Source organism: Triturus cristatus, chromosome 5_1, assembly GCF_964204655.1.
Source record: "Triturus cristatus chromosome 5_1, aTriCri1.1, whole genome shotgun sequence".
In the NCBI taxonomy this organism is placed as follows: domain Eukaryota; kingdom Metazoa; phylum Chordata; class Amphibia; order Caudata; family Salamandridae; genus Triturus; species Triturus cristatus.
The window spans coordinates 442564925-442589067 of NC_140587.1; the positions used below are offsets into that span (position 1 = coordinate 442564925).

Sequence of the window (24143 nt, forward strand, 5' to 3'; positions counted from 1 at the left end):
CAGGATGCCCCTGGAAATCCCTGAGGACGTTTTGGCCGTGGATGGCAAACCCCTTAAATCAGGGCTCATTACGGAGCAAACGGAGACAGTACATCTGTCGGTTGGGGTAGGAGGGGGACAACACATAGAGGACCTGGCTTTAAATATCATTGACGCACCTCAGTATGAGGTGATACTGGGGATGCCATGGTTCTGCCACCACAACCCCACCATAAATTGGGGAGACAAGACCGTACAGTTCCTGTCAGAAGCGTGCAGGGATCATATATCCCTCGAACCTATCTCCTGTGTGACGACCTTGGCCCACCCGTATTTGGTGGCCATGGCCGCCGAGAAGGAGATAGTTCTGCTGAGCGAATATATACCATACGCTGATGTGTTCAGCGAAACCCAGGCAGAAAGCCTCCCACCCTATAGGCGGTATGGCTGCCAGATCGACTTTGTAGAAGGAGCCACCATCCCGGCTTGTCGAGTATATGCCCTGTCAGAGCCTGAGACCCAACACCTAAGGGATTATTTGGACCATTTCTTGAAAATAGGGTTCATTAGGCCATCCCGTTCTCCGGCAGCATCCCCTCTGTTTGTCATAGCAAAGGCAAGTGGAGAGTTGAGAGCCTGCTGCGACTACTGCATGCTAAACAAAAACACAATTCGTAATCGTTACCCACTACCCCTTATACCCGTTTTGTTGGACCAGGTGTGTGAGGCAAAGGTCTATACTAGGCTAGATCTTAGAGGGGCGTATCATTTGATACGCATGCGAGAGGGGGACGAGTGGAAGACAGCCTTCAAGACACGCTGTGGCCTATTCGAGTACACCGTGATGCTGTTCAGACTGCAACGCCCCTGCGGCATTTCAGTTCTTCCCGAATGTCGTCCTAAAAGAGTACGTGGATCATACAGTAGTCGTCTATATAGACGACATACTGATTTACTCGAAGTCGGAGGAAGATCACCAGGGACATGTCATACAGGTCCTGGAGGCTCTACGGAAGCACCGATTATACTGCAAGTTAAGCAAGTGTGAGTTTGGGGTGCATGAGGTAGAGTTTTTGGGGGTTATGCTCCGTCCTGAAGGTTTGGGTATGGCAGAAAGGAAGGTACAGGCTGTACAGGAATGGCCGGTACCAACAAATGTCAAAGGTGTGCAAAGCTTCCTTGGGTTCGCCAACTACTATCGCAGGTTTATCCATGACTTCTCACAAAAGGCGATTCCGATCACCAGGCTCCTCAGAAAAGGAGCACCCTTCGAATGGACCAAAGAAGCCGCAGATGCCTTTAAATACTTGAAACACGCTTTTACCTCTGCACCAGTTCTCAGGCATCCCCAGTTGGACGCTCCCTTCATAGTAGAAGCCGATGCTTCCGATGAGGCAATAGGGGCTATCCTCTCCCAAAGAGACAAACATACAGGACGGCTACATCCGGTAACTTATCTGTCCCGAAAGCTTAATCCGGCAGAAAGGAATTACAACATCACGGAGGAGGAGTTGTCCAACAAAAAGGCCTTCCAGGAATGACGTCCATATTTGTGGGGAGCCCGGTATCCCATCACGGTGTACTCCGACCATCGGAACCTCCAATACATCAAGACCGCTAGACATCTATCCCAAAGACAGATGAGGTGGATGCTCTTCTTTGAGGAGTACGACTTCATCATCACATTCCGGCCTGGAGCGGAGAACCACAAAGCAGATTCCTTGTCCCGTCTGGCTTCCAATGGCGACCAGGCCATCGTCCCTCCTGCAGCCATCATTAATCCCTCTAAGGTGGTGTGCGTTCTCAAGGCCGAACAGTACCTGGAAGAAGTTCGGCGCTACAGGACCACCCAAGAGTGGGAGGAATGGGCTGGAGCGAAGCCTACCCGAGCCATTAAGCATGGTTTGCCTTTTCAGAGCGGTAAGCTGTATCTCCCCACAGTGCCTTTAAGGAAGAAGGCCTATGCTTTGTGTCACGATTCACCGTTGGCTGGACATCCCGGCATTCGTAAGACTATCCTATTGATGCAAAGACATTTCTTGTGGGATACGTTGGTCCGAGATATCAAAGGTTGGGTCTTAAGGTGCGAGAGCTGTGCTCGAGGAAAAGGGGACACGACAAAAAAGAAAGGGAGACTGATTCCCATGCCTACTCCTCACTTGCCATGGCAGCACATCAGTTTGGACTTTGTCACAGGTCTACCCAGGGATCAGGGGTATTCCGCGCTTCTGGTGGTAGTGGACAGCCTTACCAAAATGGATCATTTCGTTCCCTGCAAAAATCTGCCCACAGCCGGACAAACTGCACAGCTAGTGCTCCAGAACATTGTTAAGCTACACGGAACCCCCAAGGTCATTGTGTTGGATAGGGGCCCGCAGTTCATAGCGAGTTTCTGGAGGATGTGGTGCCAAGCCTTGCACATGGAGTCTGCGGTGTCTACGAGCTTCCATCCGCAGACAGATGGGCAGACTGAGAGGCTCAACCAGACGTTGAAGAAGTACCTGAGGTGTTACGCCAATGAAGCACAGGAATCCTGGGTTTCCATGTTATGGATGGCTGAGTTGGCTTACATCAATGCTTCACATAGCTCTACGGGTGTCTCTCTGTTCGCAGCCAATTATGGCTTCTGTGCCCCTATCTTGCCCATTGACCTGCCCGAAGACATAGCCAATCAGCCCTCTGTTCGTGCCCATATCAAAGCCCTGCAGGAGGTACACAAGAAGGTGAGGAAACAGCTGTTGCGGGCAAAACTGACTTATAAAGGATGGGAAGATCGCCACCGGATTGATGGACCTCAGTACGATGCGGGAGACATGGTGTAGTTGTCCAACAGAAACATCCGGTTTAAACTACGCAGTGTGTTTCATCCTAAGTACATAGGCCCTTACCCGGTGGTGAAGAGGATCAATCAAGTGGCGTAGCAGTTGAGGTTACCATGCTCTCTCCGGATCCATCCGGTGTTCCACTGCAGTCTTCTGAAGGCCGCAGTAGGAGCAAAGCGGAGATCGCCTCCTCCGATAGCTAAGAACGGTGGGCTGGAATACGAGGTGAAGAGCATTTTGGATTCCAAGTACAAGAGAGGGAAGTTGTGGTTTCTGGTGTCATGGAAAGGCTACACCCCGGAAGATGATTCATGGGAACCTTGCACCAATGTACATGCCCCGGTTGCAGTCAACACTTTCTACCGTAAACATCCCGATAAACCTGGTTCTAGGAGGCACCTGGCAGGGGGACCTACTGTCAGGAACGGCAAGCGTTGCGCCTGCATTGAACTACATGTCCCAGAAAGCCCTGCTATGCGGGGGGCGGAGCCACGTCCTTCAATAGGACGAAACACGCCTGGTAGGCATGCGTTATACTGGATGCGAGCCTGTTGCATTCAGAACCGGATATCGAAGCGAAGCAGACGCGCGGTCGCGTCCATTTCACGGACCTTGTTTGTTTTCCCGGATTTCAGCAGCTTGGAGCTGCGACCTCGGCGAGCGTTTCCAGCCCACGCCTTGGAAGGCGGGAGAATCGCAATCGCAAACGCTCAGCTTCCTCAGCACCGCTCAGGAGACAGAGGAAGGACTTCCGTTCCTTCACGGGGTTGCCTACTTGGGTGAGAACTCGTCACATTAAAAAAAAAAAAAACACTGTGCTCTAAGGTAAGAGTGGATACTTCGGACTGCCGTGAGTAGAGTGTATTTGGATTCTGCTAATCCCCCCCCACAGGGTGAGACTCCTTTTTGTTTGTTCCGTTTTTTAGTGCGCGACGGAGAGACACGCTATACCTCTCTCACCATTGACCGACCAGGATTGCAAGACTTAATTACTTTTATGGTTCCCAGAAAGAGCTCCGACGAAGCAGCCTGATTTATTTGATTTGATTTATATTTGGGAAAGGATCAGGAAAACACCTGTGACGTTAAACGAGTGGTCACTCCTTGGGGTATTGTTTGGAACGGTGACTGTTGGCAATATACTGGTAGCCTCCCTTTTCCTACCACCTGGATAATACTGTCAGAGACACTCTATGTAGTGTCGTACTGGGTATGAAGAAATACCGTGCTTTGGAGTGTAGGGGGAAGGCTGCTTGAGTTGTGAAACCTGTCGGGTACTGGATAAACCTAGTGAGACCATTTGAGTGTAGTGTTGCATGCACTTGTATTTTCATCGTGTTGTTCTTTGTTTTACAGATTCTGCTCCCTGCTGTTCCCTTCCTTTCCCTTCCCTCACTTGATCGCCCTAATACTCTGTGCAATCATTGTTGGAGTTGGGGATGTCCTGATGAGTACCCGTCTTCGGACAGGATCGTTACAGACAGTGCTGACTGTGCTGACTATGATCCACTACATCAACAATATGGTAAGTAACAACAAGGGGGAAAATATGTCATGTTGTACAGTCTAGGCACCTATGCCTCAGCGCTATCTCACATTGTGTGCAGGTCAAAAAGTAGCCGCATAGGTACTCTGGGGCTTATTCCAAGTCCTTTGTGCTGCTGGTATGTCACTTTTTCCATTATTGAAAGTGACATACCGGTGGCACAAGGGTCTTGTAACTAAACCCTTAATGTGCACAAACATTGACAAGTAAACAGTCATGTGTCTCTTACCTAAATGTCTGCATCAGACAGTGTTGCAAATCTCAGTCATTCTAGATTAACACACATTGTAATAGCAGTCATGTGCATTGTTGTCAAGATATGGCGCTTTCTTGTACTAACTATGGGACATATATACCATAATCTAGCGGAGCACGGTGTTATCCCAAAATTGGTAGCACGGTGCTCCGACCGAATAGAAATGCAGGGGTGCGCTGTAGGCACAAAAAATACAACACACCCCTGCATGTTCCTTAGCCCTGAGGTCTTTAAAATGTACTGGCTCAAGCGGAGCCACCTTTGTGCCATGCTGCTAGGGTATCTGCGCAGCAGTGCCAATTGTTGGTATGCAGGAAGGAACACCTTCCTGCATAGAAACAATCCTTACAGGAGATTTGCTGTTTCTATGTGTGCAGCAGAATGCAGAACATGTACAAAGAGCAAAATTTGACGAGAAATGTATAATTGTGTTTTCCACATTTTGGTCTCCTGAGAACAGGGCCATAATTTACAAGCCCCTTGCGCAGCTGACTCGTCTACTCAATATTAGAAAAAGTGACATACTGGTGGCACAATGGGTTGTAAATAAGGCCCCAGTGTTTACCTGTCTTTAGTTGTTGGGTCTGATCCAGCCTTGTAGATATGGGATAGTCAAACATGTACATGCCTGTTCTGGCGGAATGCTCATAGAAACACGCATTGCACTTCTCTTTCATGGGAGGGTGGGAAAGGGACTCACTCACAAGGTGGCATTAATCAACGGTAACTGGCTAAACGCTGCATTGCCAATAAGGAGAAGTGCATTTCTCCATCAGAATGTCGATAAAAGTGATGTTCTGCTGACAATATGACATAGTATTTTTCGCCCTGGGTTTTGTGGTGAATGACACCTATGTACATATGTGGAACATGGACCCTAGTTAATGTCAAAAGTAGCTGATTGCAAATGCATACAAATTGGTTTATGTCAACATGCATCCTTTCACAAATGCATGGAGGGACCCTATATACGGGAGTATGTCTTATCCATGTGCACACCCCTGTGCTGTTGTAAATAGGTCTGCTGTGCACCAATGCAGCCATCCTTGAATCCTGGCTTAAAGTTGTCTGTCTTGCAGCTTTCCTTTTGGCATTATTGCCACTGCAGGGAAAAACATAACGGGAGGACACGCTCCGTCTTAGTATGGGGCAGTCCTGTGTATGTGGAAATATTCTGGGTAACAAAGATAATGTGCTTATCGCACCATGTCTAATCAAAAAGGACCATCCCTTGGGAAATCTGACCATCACAAAAAACAAACTTTCATCTTGGGTGCTGCATGCCACATCACCTCGTAACAGCTTGCAATATCAGTCTGTTGTGGATAGCCACATGTGATGCAAGTGTACTAGGTTCAGGATAAGCCACTCATCGTCATGGTCACATAACTGTGTGACAGTAAGTTGGTTGTCTGGACCTTTGTCTTCAACGCACAGCGGGATCAATGCACACATACACATGTGTGGAAGAAATACATAAGATGTCTCGCACCCTGCAGAACACCCACTGTAGGAGTCGTGCACACTGCCAGGGTACTTTGTAACTACATTGATGAAAACACCAAGCTGGTCCACAGTAGCCTGCTCAATCATGGAGTAGTTGTGCTTCCTGTTTCTGTAAATGTGTTCAGTTTCTGCAGGAGGCACAAGTTGCACATGGGTGCAGTCCTTTGCCCCCAACACATGTGGGAAGCCAGCAATAGCATAAAAGCCTTGCTTATGGTCGAGTTTTTCTTCCACAGCATTTGAGAAGTGGAGGTACTATGGCGTCAGGCTTATAATGGCATCCAGGACAGTACGGAGGAACCTGGAAAAGGATGCCTTTGATACTCCTGCCACTCTGGCAGGTTGAAAAGTTCCTGACGCCAACATGTGGAGGACAACGAATAGCTTAGTCTGTAGAGGGATGTTAGTGCAGCGTTGGGATGTGGGCTGCAGCCTTGGCGCTATCTGGTTCAGGATGTGGACAATAGACCCTCTCCTAAGTCAGTAATGCGCTATAACCACCTTTTGCCGGAGGTGAATGAGTGTGATCCTCTGGCGGTAGATCCACTCCCTTCTCCGGTGCTGCCTCTGTGGTGGTGATGGTGGTGGCACCTTGGTGCTCCCAGCTGCAATAGTAGAAGATCCATGGCATAGTTGAGCTTACCAAGGATGAATTGGGGGAGTTCTACTTTTATACAAGTGTTTCAGCGTAATTTTTAAGACCAGGTAATTCCTAGCAGTAAACACGTGCCACGAATGGAACTTAGCCGCAGTTTTTCTATTTTAGCAGCGTACAAGGAAATTCTTATGAATATCGCTTGTTTGTTTTGAAGGAGTTTTAACGCGGGAACACCTACCTTGCATTTAAGTTTCAGTAGGTCACGCTAACTGAAGTGGCGCTCTGAAAAATTGTTGCTAACTGTGTGAAAATGTTGCTAAAGGGTCTTCGCGACAATATGTAAATATGGCAATTTAATAAAAAAAAGCTGCTGTAGGGTCAAAAAATGTACGCTTACGGCGTCGTTAAATCCTTATAAATATGTCACTAAGTCAGTAAAACCTTTTACTAGGATGAATCTGGTGGGTGTATCTGACTCAAGCTCCTTTGAGGTCAGCCTGAAATACTCCTAGGTCCCAGTCTATAGTAACCACTGAGTATCGTTAGAGCTTTACTTTTTCTTGGTGCTAGATAATACTTAAAATGTTAAAACATTATCTCTGTAGCTCTACTGATTGGATTTTTGCCATTGTAGTGGCATTTTGTGTGGCAAACATTACTCTATCTTTCCAGTTTGCTTTGGAATTTTTCGTTTTTGGCATTTTGACTATGTTCCTGTTTTAGTACTGCATAAAAACTCTACACATGGCCCTAAGTTAAGCCTGTCTGCTCAGTGTCATAATTTAGGGACTTTGTGGGGTCATACTGAGAAGGGATGTGATTACTCCTTGAGGCGGCCAGTTGCCCACCCCAAATAATAATATAATTTCTTACATTCTTAATTTATAATTTCATAGTTGGAAGGGTGGTCAAATTTCATCCCATTGAACAGGGACATAAAAGAATGTCATATAACTGGTGTAAGAAATGGATTCTGCCCTTTTACTCGCCCTGGATTTTTCACATTTTGGACTACCTGGTCTATGGACTTCTGCATAAGTTAGTATCATTCACTGTAAGCTCTGTTATGATCGATTGGGAGTGCTTAACCACGAGTGTCTGTCTTTTAAGATAAAGCCAGCTGCTACGCTAGAGTAAGAAGCTCTGGGTTGGTTGTGCTCAACACATGCACAAATGAATGAGCTCACATGTGGACTGAGCATGTGAGACTACCATCTTGTTCAGCCCGGTGTTTGTGCATTAGTAGCCTGTTGCAAAAGAGACCCTTCATTGATTGGTGCTGACCTGTGTAGAAATTATACTATCAGTGGGCATTAATAGTGTAGATGGGCCCATCTGAAGTACTTCACTGCAGCCAGCAGTGTGCGTACTGTATTATACCCAATGGGCAAAATCTGCACCACAAGTACGATTTCACCAAAGATGAGTGCGAAGCAACAGTCCAATAGGAAACCAGTATACTGATTGCAGATCTTTAATTAATTTGCACATATCTGCACTCCCTTGTTGCACCTCAATATTTATCATTATTCTCTAACTGGTTCAAGGTAATTGCTCTTCCCGCCAGCTGGAGGATCAAAAGCTGCCCCACACAATAGGGCCATTTGTCAGAAATGTGGCCTGCTCCTGTGAGAAGAGACGGTGTGGTTGAAATCTGCATGTGCTATTACATTTCCCACTGACATGGCCTGAAAAGTTTCAACCCCACAGAAGCAAAGGGGGACAGCCAGATCTCTGAAGCCAATTAAAACAGGGGCTGCCCATTGATGTTTTGGATGGAAGGAAGCAGGCTGATATTTAGTTATTGGCAAGGCTTGGGCTCTTTCAACGGGCTATTTGATTGCGCCATCTTGGAAAGTCCCAAAATGCTGTGCAGGAGGATTCGGACAGGGGTGGATTGATGATGTGTCACCCTAGGATTGGGCAAAGTTGCCTACCTTCTGGAACTCCCCACCTCCCCCGCACAATGGAGAGACTTTTGAGGACAGTCTTGACCTGCAGAAAGTGATGTTAAAGTAACACCCATCTGGAAGAGAGGAGTCACCTGACCCCTACTGCAAGATTGGATTCAAAGACTTTTTACTTCATTTGGCACCCAGTGAGTGAGATTTGTTTATCAAGGGACAGCAGCACTGGCCCCCCATGCACCCTTGGGGGAAAGTAGATGAGTGGACTTGCTGAGGGTAACCTCAGAAGCTTACCCTGGATCTTTTATGGACTCGTCCTGCAGGTGTGATACTTACAGAAGAAGGAGGCTCCTTACTCCTGCTAGCACACAGGTGCCTTGCAAGCGGCTAAGGAGCTATAGGACGTGGACAGTGCAGGGAGGTAGAGCACTCCGCCTTAGTGGCCCTAGGGATTCTGCTGAGGAATATCCTGTCCCCAGGAGAGGTTTCAGGTGCCCAGACAGGAAACCGGATTCTTGGCGGCTAAGGTTGACCACAAGGAGCACTGGGACACCAGTATCACCCAAATTGGCCCAATAGGGCAGGGGTAAAATAAGAAAACCAGGGCGGCTCCTCTAGGAAACCAAAGTGGCCTAGGGGCGCGCATGTTAGTACACATCCCACCTTCTTAAAACATCCTGGGGAAGCCAGGCCTCTGGAGAAAATTAAATCACCACCAGGAGTGAGGGTATGAGTGTTCCCCACTTATAATCATTTATTTCTCCGGGTCCCCCACTGTCCCTAAGACCAACAAAGACAAAATTAACACCCTGAAAACGTGGGCGCTGCCTCGCTTAGTGTGACTGTGTGCCCTGGGGGGGAAAGAAAAAGGAAATGCCACTGTGCCTTTGTATGGGGGAAACAGGAAGAACATTGCCATAGCAGTGTCTGCTGGCCGTGCTGAGCGGCGCTAAGGACCTTTCAGGGCCTAGTGCTCAATGGAGGAGCAGAGGCATCAGGATGCCCTAAAAAAGCAGGGTCCCCATCCCCACGTGGCCTCCGCTATTAGGCCTGGAGAGCACCCGCGGTGCCCCCCAAACATCCATGCATAATATGGCAGTCTTCGCATGGGGCCTGCCACACGGCGCATGAATGTTTAAAAAGTGTATTTTTCCTATTGCGGCTTGTGCTGTGGCCCGCAGCACAAGCTGCAATAGGAAACATACTATTTCTGACAGCCGTGAAGCCGTAAAGGCTGTCTCATTCTAATTTGGGAGCAGTTACTTGTAGGGTACTTTCCAGCGCAGCGCGCACTCTACCTGTCTCACGCGCGCAGCCTCTGTTGTGAAGTGCGCACACATTAGTACATCTTCACATGAGATACCATTTCGCACCTCTGCTTAAAAAATGCAAGCGGCACAGGAACAAACTCACTTTCTTGTTTATGGCGCATGGGGAGCAGTGGAGGAGATTTCGGGTGAAGGAGAATACCGCCGTGTAAGAGGAGGGTACGAGCAGCAGGTCAGTTTTCCTCATCCATGGTAGTCTGTTAAGGGTGCAGAGGGTCACAAGTTGCGTTGCAAGTTGCGTCTGCACATGCCACTTGCTGCGTTCGTTTGAGAGATGGGCAGCATCTTCAGGGCTTAACAAGCAGCAGTGGAATCTCGCATAATGACGCTCGCTTTACTGATAAATGTATTTTTTAATGCTGTGCAATAATCGTGCACGAGCTCGTTCTGTCAGTCAGCATCCCGCTCCCTCTCCAAATGACAGACCTGTATTTGTGTTAGTCATGTAGTGTGCCAGTGGCACCAGTGTGCATTCCTGTGCAGAGTGCATGTCTAGAGTCATGAGCCGTGCAGAATGATATATCTCGACCTCTCTGTGACTCACTGATTCCCATTCACCTCATGTTTTTATCGTGGGCTCACAATCTGCCTCGGTTTCAAACCAGGGTGTGTGCTTTCCCTGTGTTCTGTACATTAAGTGCCTGTAAGCTGCATGACCCACGTTTTTAGGTCTCGCGCCTAGCGATGTACTGCGTAGCACTGCTTGCGCAGCAAGTGTCCTTTTGTCCGGGGTTCCGAAACGGAGCCTGGAATTGTACACACTCGTGCGTGTGTTTTTAGGTCTCGCCTGGCGAACGCAGCGCGAAGCGCTGTCGCCAGCGAGATCTATTGTTACTGACTTGCCTCGGAAGTGGGACAGGAGATGGGCACGCGCATGGTCTCGGCGGATTTGAGTTGGTGTACGCGCTTTCAGCCACGCGGCGTGCACATCTCCTGTCTCTCTTCCCTCAGCAAGTCAGTATCCAGTTTCACTTTCTTCCTCATTAGTGTCTGTGAACGCTCATACATAGGCCCCAGCATTCAGTGACTCACATCAGCGTTTGCTTAGTTGACTGTTTTCGCCACGTTAATTTGCCTCTTGCGTTGCTACATAATTAGCATGGCTCCAAACACATTTTTACTCGTATTTACCCATTTGCGCTCTCCTACTAACACTAATATTTAAATATAGTCTATACTCCCCTGCAACCTAGCACTTACTCTATCTGCAATACATAAACACTACACTACCAACGCGGTTACTACGCCATACCTTTTCTCTTCTTACAACATTCAATCCTTTTACTTTAGCATTCTTACAACTATTTCATCATGCTAGGATTCTACGCTCCTCTTAATGTAATAATCTTTTAAGGTACTTACAGTTAGCAGCATTTAAAATAGCCTCGCTACGAGTTTCCGTGTGCCCATCCAGCTAACGTTTCCATTGTGCCTGTGTATAAACGAAAGCAAAATGCTCCCAGCAGCAATGTGCACGAGCACGCTAGCAAGGTCGTATCACGTGATATTTTTTTTTCCCAACTAGCATACGTTCAGCATGACGAACAGTTTTAAGATAAATGTTAGTTGTTATTAAAAATACTCTATAAATAAAGATATATTTTATATATTGCTTTTACGATGTTGCTCTTTCAGCAACGCACTAATTATATGCATATTTGAACACATATTGTAAACACGTGTATACGTGTTTAAAGTCTTTACTTAAAAGTGATAAACCATAACACAAAAGCATTAAACAAGCTTTTACAATGCAAAAATCTCGGCATTGGTAAACTTACAGCTATTACCTTGCTCATAACATTATTTTTGCTTATGTTTTTTTTTTAAATTCATTTTCAAAAACGTACATAGCTATCAACATTACACTGTGCATTAAAAAAATAAATATGTGTAATATTTACCTTATTATTAAAATGTTTTCGTAACACCTACTATTCAACAAAAACTGATTTAAATGCAAAAAAAATAATTAAAAATGCTTACTGTTTTTACACATACTTTGCATAATATTTTTTTTAAAAGGGCTTAAATTACAATGTGTATTAATATAACCAAATAATTATTAATGTTATAACAGAAAATGCATGTTTACCAAATAAATTTAAAAACCTATATTCTTAAGATATGCATTATTAAAACAAAAAATTAGCTGCGCAGCTCACACTGATGCACGCCTCACACTGCTGCACGCCTCACACTACTGCACGCCACATACTGCTACACGCCACACACTGCTGCACGCCACACTGCTGCATGTCACTGCACAAAACACACTACTGCATGCCACACACTGCTGCACACCTCACACTACAGCACACCACACAATAATGCACACTCTGCTGCATTACACACTGCTGCACGCCTCACAATGCTGCACCCTTAACTGCTGCACGCCACACACTGCTGCACGCCACACACTGCTGCACACCTCACACTGCTGCACACCTCACACTGCTACACGCCTCACACTGCTACACGCCTCACACTGCTACACGCCTCACACTGCTGCACAACGCACACTGCTGCACATCGCACAATGCTACACAAAACGCTACTGCACAACACACACTACTGCACACCGCACCCTGATGCACGTCACACACTGCTGCACACTGCTGAAATACTCATTGCTGCATGCTGCACGCTACACACTGCTGCACGCCACACACTGCTGCACGCCACACACTACTACACACCACACAATGTTGCACATCACACACTGCTACACTCCATACACTGCTTTTATGCAAGTTTATGCTACTGACATTGTAAAAGACAATGCCTATTTACAATGCCAATAGCTCAAACTCTATCATTGCGAGACCTATTGCATTGCAAATGCTTGTTACTTTTGTGTCCTGCTATTGGCCTTTGCCTGCTTGTTTGTTTTTAAGACAGCACGCAATAGGCCAAAGGCTGGCGCATTGCTCCGCCCATGGCCTATTGGTGTCTATTACGCGCATTGCTGCCATATGGTTTCAGTTATCGTGCCCAGACACAGGCGCGATAATTGAAACCATATGGCTTGCTGTGGCGCACGCGAGCGCTCCACTCGCGGTTTCCTATGTTTCCAAAAGCGATTGCTTTCAGTTTCGCGATCGCTTTACTTGTGGCTTTGCGGCTCCAAAACACTTTGTTGCTTGTTTTTTGTGGCCAAAGCTTCATTTTGAACTTCTGATTCGGAGCCTAAACCATACTGTGTCGTATTTTCCATTTGAAAATGGATACCGTTTGCATGAGTAAGAGGGAAGTGTTTGGAATGGCATTTGAGCTCCCCTGCAAGCTAAAATAACCTGACTGTGAAAGGCAATGTGTCTTGACAAGTCCGAAGTTCAGACACTGTCAGGCGCGTGCTGCTCACATAGATTGGATTGAGGTGCAGCCTGTATGATTGTGGAAGCACAGATGATTCACGCAGACATATATTTAATTGAACACAGCTTTACGGCTACATGGTGTTCTTCGAAGCTTTCTTTTTTAATTGATTTTGACCCACAAACTACACGCTAAAGGCGCTGCTTGCTCTTGGTTCTGCAAGCGAAGTCCATGTCCACCAATAAGCTGTCATTGGAAGGATCATGAGCCAGTCTCCTCGGTGATGCTTTTTGCTCTTTTTCTGTGTGTTGGGGGGTAGGTAGATGGGACTATGGTGAAATTGTTCTCCTTGAATGCTCCTTGCCTCTAGAAGTAGTGCAAGATACAGCTGATTATCCATGCTGAAAATGTTGTTGGTCCCTTGGTGAAGCGCCTGCCTCTGGCCCTCAACCCAGTTGAGTCAGACTCCTTTTCTCAGCCTTCTTCTGGGATATGTACTTTCACTTAGGTGTGTTCCCTTTTTTTCACTTGTTTGTCTGTTTCTTCCCTCTCAGTATCTCTACTCCCTTCCATCGCTTCTGGTCTCCTCTCCGTCTCCATCTGCCTCTGTTGCCTGTTTCTCCCTCTCTCTCTCCTCTTGCTTTCTTTTCCCTCTGTCTCCTCTGTACTCTCCCTCTTCTGTGATTCTTTCTCACCTCTGCCTTTTTCACTTGTTCCTCTTTGTCGCTCTCTCTCTCCTCCTCCCCCCCCCCCCTCAGTGTGTAAGTTTCTTGTCCTTATCATCAGTTCTGTTTTACCAGCACATGTTCTTAGGTTGGATTTTATTACCAACTGCTCTCTTACTAGGAGTTTCTTGTGATAAATGTTTCCTAAAACCATACCCTCCTGCTTTGCAGCAGTGCAGTTTCACTCTCTTCCTTTGGGTCCAACTGTTACTGTTAAACTCTTTTCTATTCCTCTTTGCTTTTCTTTCCTAAGGTATATCCTCCTTTACCCTTTAAATCTGATAAACGCTGTTGATGTATTTAACTGTTTTTTGTATTCTCTTCGCAAGGATAGCCTTTCTGAGGGAGCATTTAGAAATAAAGTTTATAAGCTACGTTTTGAAAAGTTTCTACACTCCTATTTGAAGTGGACAATAGTCCTTTAGAACATTGTGTCATTGTTTTGTAGCATTTTGCTAAAAACACCCAGTGACCATGAAACCTCTCCAGTTGACTCTGTATTGGCTTAAGCTGAGATTTAGGATGTGGCTCATTATTCTAAGATATGACCTCGGAGTCGCTTCTAGTTAGAAGTTGTTAATGCATATTTAACAACTTTCATCGGGCTGAGTCCCTGCTGTGGGTGCAGAACTGCTATATGGTCTTCGCTGCACGCCATCACAAATGTTAGTGTTTGGACTCTCAGAAGGTCAATGGCAGGTTCGGTATATTTTTAGGGTTTATTTCCAACATGCCATTTTGCTACAGGTTCTGCAAATCTTCATTTGCGCACAAGATCGAAGGGCGCGTCGGCATCGAGCGGAGTCAGCGGCCCCCGTGTAAACTCTTTTTGCCCTTTTCCTTTTATGGTACGCTTCGTGAAGAAACTGCAGTCCACAAATTTTAGTTCAGCTCCAAATGTATTTGTGTGCTACCTAAATTACCACCAGCCTCATTTTGGCTGTCCTGTAGTCTTACCCAATGATAGTGAGGCGCCATCATGCGTGTGTATTTACAAAAAGGTGGCGCGTCATCATAATAGACGAGCAGAAAAGACTTTCGTCAAGATTGCCAAAATCTTAGATATTATCGTATGGGTCATAATTCATTTACATATGCTCTGCATTTCAAATGGGCGTTCATGTGAAACGAGTGAACACAAAATTACATAATACTCGTTACTTTTGAAATTAAAAATAAAAAGTGATAGATACTAAATCACAAAGAATCTGGCAAATCCTATCAGGCTTTTCATTTTATTAGTTACCCATGGTGGGTTCACTCCTAAATATTATACATTCAATCAAGAATAAACTCATTGTGATTAGCATTGCTAATATAAATATTAAATGTGGTGAGTAAAATTAAACAAATTAGAATAATGCCACAACAGCTAAAACAATTATAAAGGAAGTCAATATCAAAGAAATGTAGCCCAAGTGGGCTGTTCCATTCAAAGCACTACCTATTCGTCAAGATACACATATGCTCCATTAAAACCCTCCGTGGTTAACATACCTAAACAATTCCTAAAACATCATCTTAATTACATAACTAAGTAGCTAATTACACAAGGAACACTCATTAGGGAAAGCTAAAGTCCATATTGACATACTTCACGAATAGTGTGCTCTTAACTTTTAAATGAAATGCATAATAGTAAAGTATAATACAAATTTGAGTCCATGTATGCTGTGCCAATATTAATAAATACAACAATCTCATATTCCACATAAAGCTGTATGCTAATGCAAGATGCTAGCCTTCATTGCAATCAATATATATGTCCGAAAATAAATATCATAAATTCACTGTTATACATTCGGATCACACCTTGTTTCATGAGAGAGATATACATACCATAGGCGCCAGGCCTGCGGCTCCTCCCTGAATTCCTCACCCGTCTCTGCTTATTTATACCGTATTTATTCCACCGAAGTTCCGCACCAGAAGGTGGGCCGCTTCACAAAGATGGCGGCTGTAATCTGTCAATTACAGACTGGCAGGCAGCTTTACAGAGATGGCGGCTGTAATGTGCCAATTACAGACTGACAGGCCGCTGCATCGGTCATAATTTGCTTTGTTGGCTAACATTTTTTTTTAAAGTGTCCAGTGTGCTTTCTTCACATTACACGTGACTGTCTGTTTCCCTTTTCTTTCCTCTATCAACTTTAACACTATTATCTTTTCTCCTTTTTTCGTGCGTCAACTGCGCCCCGCACGATTAAAGTTTGAGCTATTGGCATTGCTAAATAATACAACACCAATAGCTCAAACTTTAATAATGCGAGACCTGTTGCATTGCAAACGCTTGTTGTATTAGTTGTGCCTAAAAGGTCTGTTTTTCTGTATTTTGGAATCCATGGCATGCCTATATGAAAGCCTGGGCGAGGATAGTGATAGATTGAGAGTGTTGAGGAAAATGTTTATGTTGGTTGATGTGGCCTGAGTTCAGTACTGAAGCTGCCTCAAAGGCTGAGAGGGTAGAGTAAAGGTGGGCGCAGGAAGAGGGAATGAGGGAAGAGCTTTGAGATTAGACAAGCTTCCCAAAAATGCTCGATAGAGCAAAATTGTGTCTAGGCGCCTTCATCGGGAAAGAGCGGTTGAACAGGAAACAAGGGTATAAATATATTTTGTGAAATCTGCATTGTTCGGCGTCCAAGCGCACGCCCCGTGGCTTGCAGAGAACAGGCATTTTAATCTCAGTACCATGGGCATTTCTAGTGATTTACAGCGGACAGCAGATGCGAGGGCTCCTGCTGATGTTGGGAGATAATGATTAGCCTACCCACTCTTTGTGCTTTAGTGCACAGGCCCTAAGTGATGTGCTTGTTGTGGAAATTTTTGGAAACGTTACCGATGTCACCTTTGTAAACGAAATGCTGGCTACTATTCAGGTTTAAGGCCTGCAAGGGCCCTGTCGAGATATTTCAAAAGAACAACAACTGAAGTAATCTGTGTTCATTTGTAAAAGGACCTGTCTGTTTTTGTTTACTTGTCAGTCAGGGACCATCAGGCAGCTCACACGCCCTTTTTAAAGTGTTGTCTGCTTATGTATTCAGCAAGCGGCATCTGCAGGCTGTTGGTAGAAATAAAGACAAAGCATATCTGTACATAGGAACCCCAGAGTGCCTCCAGTTGTCCTTACCTGTCCCAAGCAGTACAGTGTCACAATGACCCAGTGTTAGTCAATGTCACTCTGGTAATTTGTGGTGTCCCTGCACTTTAGGAATGGGTGTTCCCTTCTTTGTAGCGTAAGGTGATAATGTTCTGCTAACCTAGTTGTTCATCAACGTTCTGTCTAGAGGTGGGCGAGCCACTGAAAACTGGAGTCTGTAGTCTGGCTCAGCTCGAGGTCCTGTTAGTGACTTCTAGTCCACAATGAGCCGAGCTGTAATGTGGCTACTTACAGTCACCTTCCCTCTTCCTAGGATGTGGCTTTATGGCCAGAGCTGCTGACTTTGGAACTGGTAGACCGGGGTCATGTCTCGATGTGGACTCGACATCCTGTTAGTCTGGGCTAATCAGGTAAAATCCCTGAGCCTTCTCAAAAATGAATGTGAGGTCGTGTAATGTAACTGGTGCTCACATAAAACCTTAATTACCTTCAGGTCAAGTTTGCGCTATATTAAAACTATTAAAAACGTAGACAGAGGTAAAAACCAAGCGTCAACACAAGGAAAGACAAATATATACTCATTTACAGGCCGATTTGTACAAAGTGAAACCAGAAAAAAACAGGTCATTCCTGCTTGAATTGTGTGATCTCAGGCAAATACTTTATTTTAAAAGAATGCCTCCTTTTTCTTCATTATTGGGTAAGAAAGCACTTTTAAGTAGGCGAGTTCAGAATACTAATTGCACAAAAACGTATTTTGTTTGATTTAATCAACTATAATGTTGCTCTATAATCTCGGCCATGTACAGGCCTTCTGTGAGAACATTTGTGCCTCTTAGTTTGCTAATGTTTCATGTATAAAAAATCTCAGTGCAGTGCGCTAATTTGGCTTGTTAATGACAATCTCTCTCAAGATTCTATGAGGTGGAGCTGTATGTGTGGAAATGTGTCTTTTTTCATTTTTTTTGTAAACAAGTATGGAATGGTATTTGCCACTGATAATTGCAGCTACACTCTCACATGGTTGAAATCTTGGTGCACATAGGCTTGGCTGTAGCACACGGAGACCTTACACTTCTACACACAAAGGACACAAATTAGAGGGAAAATTGGTTGCTACATGCTAAAAGGTATTTTGCCACTCACAAACGGCCATTTGCATGCGGTAAAATGCTTCGTACAGCTCACCCTAAGGACTTACTATGTAGAATCCTTCAATGTGCCCGTGCAACCGGTGTATTATGCTCGTCTTTCTGTCCATATTTCAAACAGCGCTCTTTCTCACACAATGACTATACCCCACTATGTGTGGCTGTTAGATATTAGAGTGATATAAACGCAGAGGAGTTTGATGTAACCCACAACACAAAGAGAAAGCCCAAAAATGAATACTCTTGAAGCCATGTGGGGAAATCTCTGAACACCTCGTGAGTCATTGTGGAGTGTAACAAACAGCCTCATTGGAAGTGCACTCAGTGTACGTGATATTGGGACAGTCGAGTCGTAATGCAGGCTTTTACACTGTGTTGATCTGCAGGACCGTAACACCTACCAATCAAAGCTTTAATTCCTAGGTGTTACTGTCTGGCAGATCCCAACATCACCTTCACTGACTGTACTACCAATGAGGCTGTTTTTTACACTCCAAAAAGGACTCGTGAGGTTTCAAGATCATGGCTGAATGTACGAAAACGTGAACATGTCAAACGAGCTATGAAAGATCAATAGCGCCTCCTAGTGGGCATGAAGGTTAAGTTACAATTCTTCTCTACAGCCCACCAGAATAACAATGCCCTTTCATGTCACTATTTCAGCAACTTGACAGAGCAGAGATAGATTCGAAATGTGAAAATGGTATTTTCTTTATCAAACTGCTTATGAGGTCCCAGACTTTGGCGTTTCTGTTGGTGACAAAATGGCACGGATTGGAACGAACACAATGCACAATTTGGGAAAACGTCATAATGTAGATAGCAGCTACGGTTCGAGGTGTAAAACTTTAGTTTGGGCACGAAAGCTTAACAAAATAATTAGTGTAGATTTTTCTTGCAGAGAGTGTTTTCTCGAAGCTAACGAGTTTAAACGAAGTTACTTTTTAATCAATGGATTAATGTCAACTGTCTTGGGTGTTTGTACCCAGGTTTCTTGTCACGTGCTGCTGAATTAGCTTCTACGGTGTTAATGGTATCTCAGCATCCCTCAGCAGAACAGAAAGGCAAGCGAGAATGACCTCGGCTGTTTCAGTGTGTTTCCCTGTGCAGCTAGTTAAAGTCTATACAATTATGAACCCAGTGGAAGGACTCTCAGAAACACTGGTTTATGCAGAGGAAAAACTCGTCAAATTGTTCATAGGAACTAAGGGCCTCATTCATTAAAAGTGTAGTATGGCTGCGTGAAAGCAGAGATGCAACACTTTTCCCTGCGCCCTCCTTGCGACACCATAGATGTGCCATATTTACTGTACAGCGCTCCATGTCGCAAGGAATGAAAGATGTGTCACGAATCCTGACGTATCTGTCGGCCCAAAAGTCACGCATTGCTGGAGTTGTGTCGTAAGTATGATGCAACTCCAGCACTGATTGGGGAGGCCTATACACATTGGACTGCGTCACCCTTACGCCTGCCATGAGGTAGGCGTAAGGTTTTGATGCAGTGGTGTCCTAGAAGAGTCGCAGTGGAATCTGATAGATTTCACTGCCTCACTTCTATGAGGCTTTTTGGCGGGGGAACACCCAGTCTGCATACATTATACCTGACGCAAGTTTAATGTGGTGCAGGGGTTTACTAGGTGACGCATTTGCCTAGATGCGTCACTTTGTAAATCAGGAGTAATATGGCGCATTATTTACGCCGCTGCTGTGTCACAAAAAGTGATGCAACAGCGGCGTAAAAGTGTTGCAAGCCTTCATAAATAAGGCCCTGAAGTTTTTTCAGCCCATTACATCCATATCATTGCAGCCACAAGGGTGGACATATACAGGACAATGGAAATCTAACTGCTCGGAGAGAGACGCATGCCTACACTTGATGTAACTATATAGCATTGTTTTCACTGGGTACAGGATCACACTGTGTCACACTAGGTCTCTATTTATGCAGCCATCTGCCTCGTCAGTGCCGGTCGCTCTACCCGCCGCGTGGCCCCTCCAGGAAGTCACTGGTTCCCTGCTGCCGCCGCCGCTCGCATCGCTGCCCTGATTGTGCCCCCACTGTGGTTTGTAGGATCGCCGTAGTATTGCCCTGATTTGTACAGTTCTGTCTGCTCCTGTTGCCTTGTGCTGTGTACTGTTCTGCTCCCTGTTTCGCCGTAGTCTTGCCCTGATTGTACTCTTCTGTTCCTGTTGCTCTAGCGCTTCTGTCCCTGCTGTTGCCCACCCCGCTTCCTGCCGCTGCTCCCCCGCGACCCCCGCCCCCACTCCTGCTGGTTTCCCTCGACCCTCCCATTCGCCACCCCGCTCCCACCTCCCAGCTGCTCCTCCCTCCCACTGATTACTTAATGGAGTGACTGGGCGACGGGGAGCTGTGACCTAGCCTGACCTCGTCAGTGCCGGTCGCTCTACCCGCCGCGTGGCCCCTCCAGGAAGTCACCGGTTCCCTGCTGCCGCTCGCATCGCTGCCCTGATTGTGCCCCCACTGTCGTTTGTAGGATCGCCGTAGTATTGCCCTGATTTGTACTGTTCTGTCTGCTCCTGTTGCCTTGTGCTGTGTACTGTTCTGCCCCCTGTTTCGCCGTAGTCTTGCCCTGATTGTACTCTTCTGTTCCTGTTGCCCTAGCGCTTCTGTCCCCACCGTTGCCCACCCCGCTCCCTGCCGCTGCTCCCCCGCGGCCCCCGCCCCCACTCCTGCTGGTTTCCCTCGACCCTCCCATTCGCCACCCCGCTCCCACCTCCCAGCTGCTCCTCCCTCGCTCCGCCCCCCTACACTCTCCACTTATGGCAGAGTCCGCGCATGCGCGCAGCGTTCACGTGCAGCGAGCGCGCCAATGGTGCGCCGAAGGTGCGCCAAAGGCAAGCCCGTCTACGCCCGTCCACGCCTGGACCGCGCCCAGCGCCAGACCCCCTGGCCCTGCAGATGCCATCACACCTGCCGGACGTACGACGCCGCCACCCTCAGCGCACTCAACCCCGGCCGCCTCCCCAGATGCCACCGAGGCACCCCAGGACGCACCCACGGACCCTTCTCCTGCCAACCCTGCAAGTTCTCCTGCATCCGGACCTGCAACGCACCCGCACCCGCCAAGCCGAGCACCAACAGCAATCACCTGAAGTGCATCCTGCTCAACACCCGCTCTGTCCACAGACATGCTGTGGAACTATGGAACCTACTCGACACCACCTCTCCGGACGTCGCCTTCCTCACGGAGACCTGGATGAACGCCTCCTCAGCACCCGACGTCGCCATAGCCATCCCGGACGGATGCAAGATCACCCGGAGGGACTGCGTCAACCAGACTGGAGGAGGCATCGCCATCGTCCACAAGAATACCATCCGCATCACGACCAACTCCGACGACACCCTCACAGCCGCCGAACATCTTCACTTCCAGATACACACCGACCCCAAGACCACACTCAGAGGCACACTCATCTACAGACCCCCAGGACCCCGCACACAATTCAGCGAAGACATCGCAGACTTCATCAGCCCACACGCCCTCCCCTCCGCTGACTACATCCTCCTAGGGGACCTCAACTTCCACCTGGAGAACGACAACAACACCACCACCCTGCTGGACAACCTCGCCAACCTCGGACTCAAGCAACTGGTGAACACCCCCACCCACTATGCCGGACACACGCTTGACCCTATCTTCTCCTCCAGCAAGCACATCTCCTTCAGCCACTCCACCGGACTCCACTGGACAGACCACAGCTGCGTCCACTTCAGCTTCAGAAAGACCACGACTCGCTACCTCCCGCAACAGGTTCCCCGCAGGAACTGGAACAAGATCACCACCGACCAACTCACCACATCACTGAACCAGAACCCTCCCGCCAGATCAACGGACCCCAACCAAGCAGCCCACAACTTCGCACAGTGGATCACCAACTGCGCCGACGACCTCGCACCCCTGAAAACCCAGCCCAGTAGGCCCGGAAGCAAGAGAGCCCCATGGTTCAACGACGACCTCAAGAACTCCAAGAAGAACTGCCGCACCCTCGAGAAAGCCTGGCGAAAGAACCCGACCACAGACAACTTGACCGCCCTCAAGCACGCCACCCGCAAACACCACCAGCTGATCCACACCACCAAGAAGTCAGCATTCAAGGAGCGACTAAACAACGCACACAACAGCAAGGAGCTCTTCAGCATCGTCCAAGAACTCTCCAACCCCAGCGCCGGAACCAACGACATCACTCCCTCACAAGACCTCTGCGACTCACTCGCCGTGTTCTTCCACAACAAGATCGTAGACATACACAACAGCTTCGGCGAACAGTCCACGCACCCAACCACAGAACCAACGCCCACCACCACCACCCTCCGCGCTTGGACCCCAGTCAACACCGAAGACACCACCCACACGATGAACACCATCCACTCCGGATCGCCAACCGACCCATGCCCCCACCACGTCTTCAACAAGGCTGACTACGTCATCGCACCCCAACTCCGGGACATCATCAACTGCTCCTTCAACACAGCCACCTTCCCGGAGAGCTGGAAGCATGCCAAACTCAGCGCCCTCCTGAAGAAACCATCAGCAGACCCCACCGACCTCAAGAACTACCGCCCCATCTCGCTCCTCCCGTTCCCTGCCAAAGTAATCGAGAAAAACGTCAACAGACAGCTTGCCGCCTTCCTCTAGACGAACGGATCCCTCGACCACTCACAGTCCGGCTTCCGAGCCAACCACAGCACCGAGACCGCCCTCATCGCAGCCACTGACGACATCCGAACCCTGCTCGACAACGGGGAAACAGCGGCCCTCATCCTCCTGGACCACTCCGCAGCGTTCGATACTGTCTGCCACCGCACCCTAGTACAACGTCGGAATCCAATAGAAGGCACTGGAGTGGATCATCTCGTTCCTCGCCGGAAGAACCCAGAGAGTCCGCCTCCCCCCGTTCAGATCCGAGGCCACCAAAGTAATCTGCGGCGTACCACAAGGATCATCACTCAGCCCCACCCTCTTCAACGTATACATGAGCCCCCTCGCAGCCAACACAGCCTCAACATCATCTCCTACGCTGACGACACCCAGCTGATCCTCTCCCTCACCAACGACCCCGCCACCGCCAGAACCAACCTACACAAAGGGATGAAAGAAGTAGCCGAGTGGATGAAGAACAGCCGCTTGAAACTGAACTCAGACAAGACGGAAGTCCTCATCCTTGGATCATCACCATCTGCCTGGGACGACTCCTGGTGGCCCCCGGCCCTAGGCAGCGCACCCGAACCAACGGACCACACACGCACCCAACCTGGGTTTCGTCCTGGACTCCTCCCTTTCGATGACCAGACAAGTCAACGCCGTCTCGTCATCGTGTTTCAACATCCTACACATGCTCCGAAAGATCTTCCGATGGATCCCCACCGAAACCAGGAAGACGGTCACCCAGGCACTCGTCACCAGCCGACTGGATCACGGAAACACCCTCTACACCGGAACCACAGCCAAACTGCAGAAAAGACTCCCAACGCATCCAGAACGCCTCCGCACGACTCATCCTGGACCTCCCCCGTCACAGCCACATCTCCGGACACCTGAAAGACCTGCACTGGCTCCCCGTCAGCAAAAGAATCACGTTCCGCCTCCTCACCTACGCACACAAAGCCCTCCACGACCTAGGCCCCAGATACCTCAACAACCGCCTGACCTTCTACACACCCACCCGCCAACTACGATGGACCAGCCGCGCCCTCGCCGCCGTTCCGCGCATTCGAAGAGCCACCATGGGAGGAAGATCCTTCTCCTACCTGGCAGCCAAGACCTGGAATTCCCTCCCCATCCACCTCCGTCTTACCCAAGACCACCTCTCCTTCAGGAAGCAACTCAAGACCTGGCTGTTCGAGCAGTAGCGGACCCCCCCGCCCCCTCCTCCCCCAAGCACCTTGAG

General features: G+C 47.8%; 1 long non-coding RNA gene across 2 annotated transcripts in view; it reads left to right on the forward strand.

The window, feature by feature from the left end:
• Positions 1–24143, forward strand: part of LOC146831025 (uncharacterized) — a 226232-nt gene that overhangs the window by 106769 nt on the left and 95320 nt on the right. For both annotated transcript variants that reach the window (XR_014961515.1, XR_014961514.1), the window contains one exon: positions 4158–4326. This is a non-coding gene — a long non-coding RNA (uncharacterized LOC146831025). The remainder of the gene's footprint in view (positions 1–4157; positions 4327–24143) is intronic.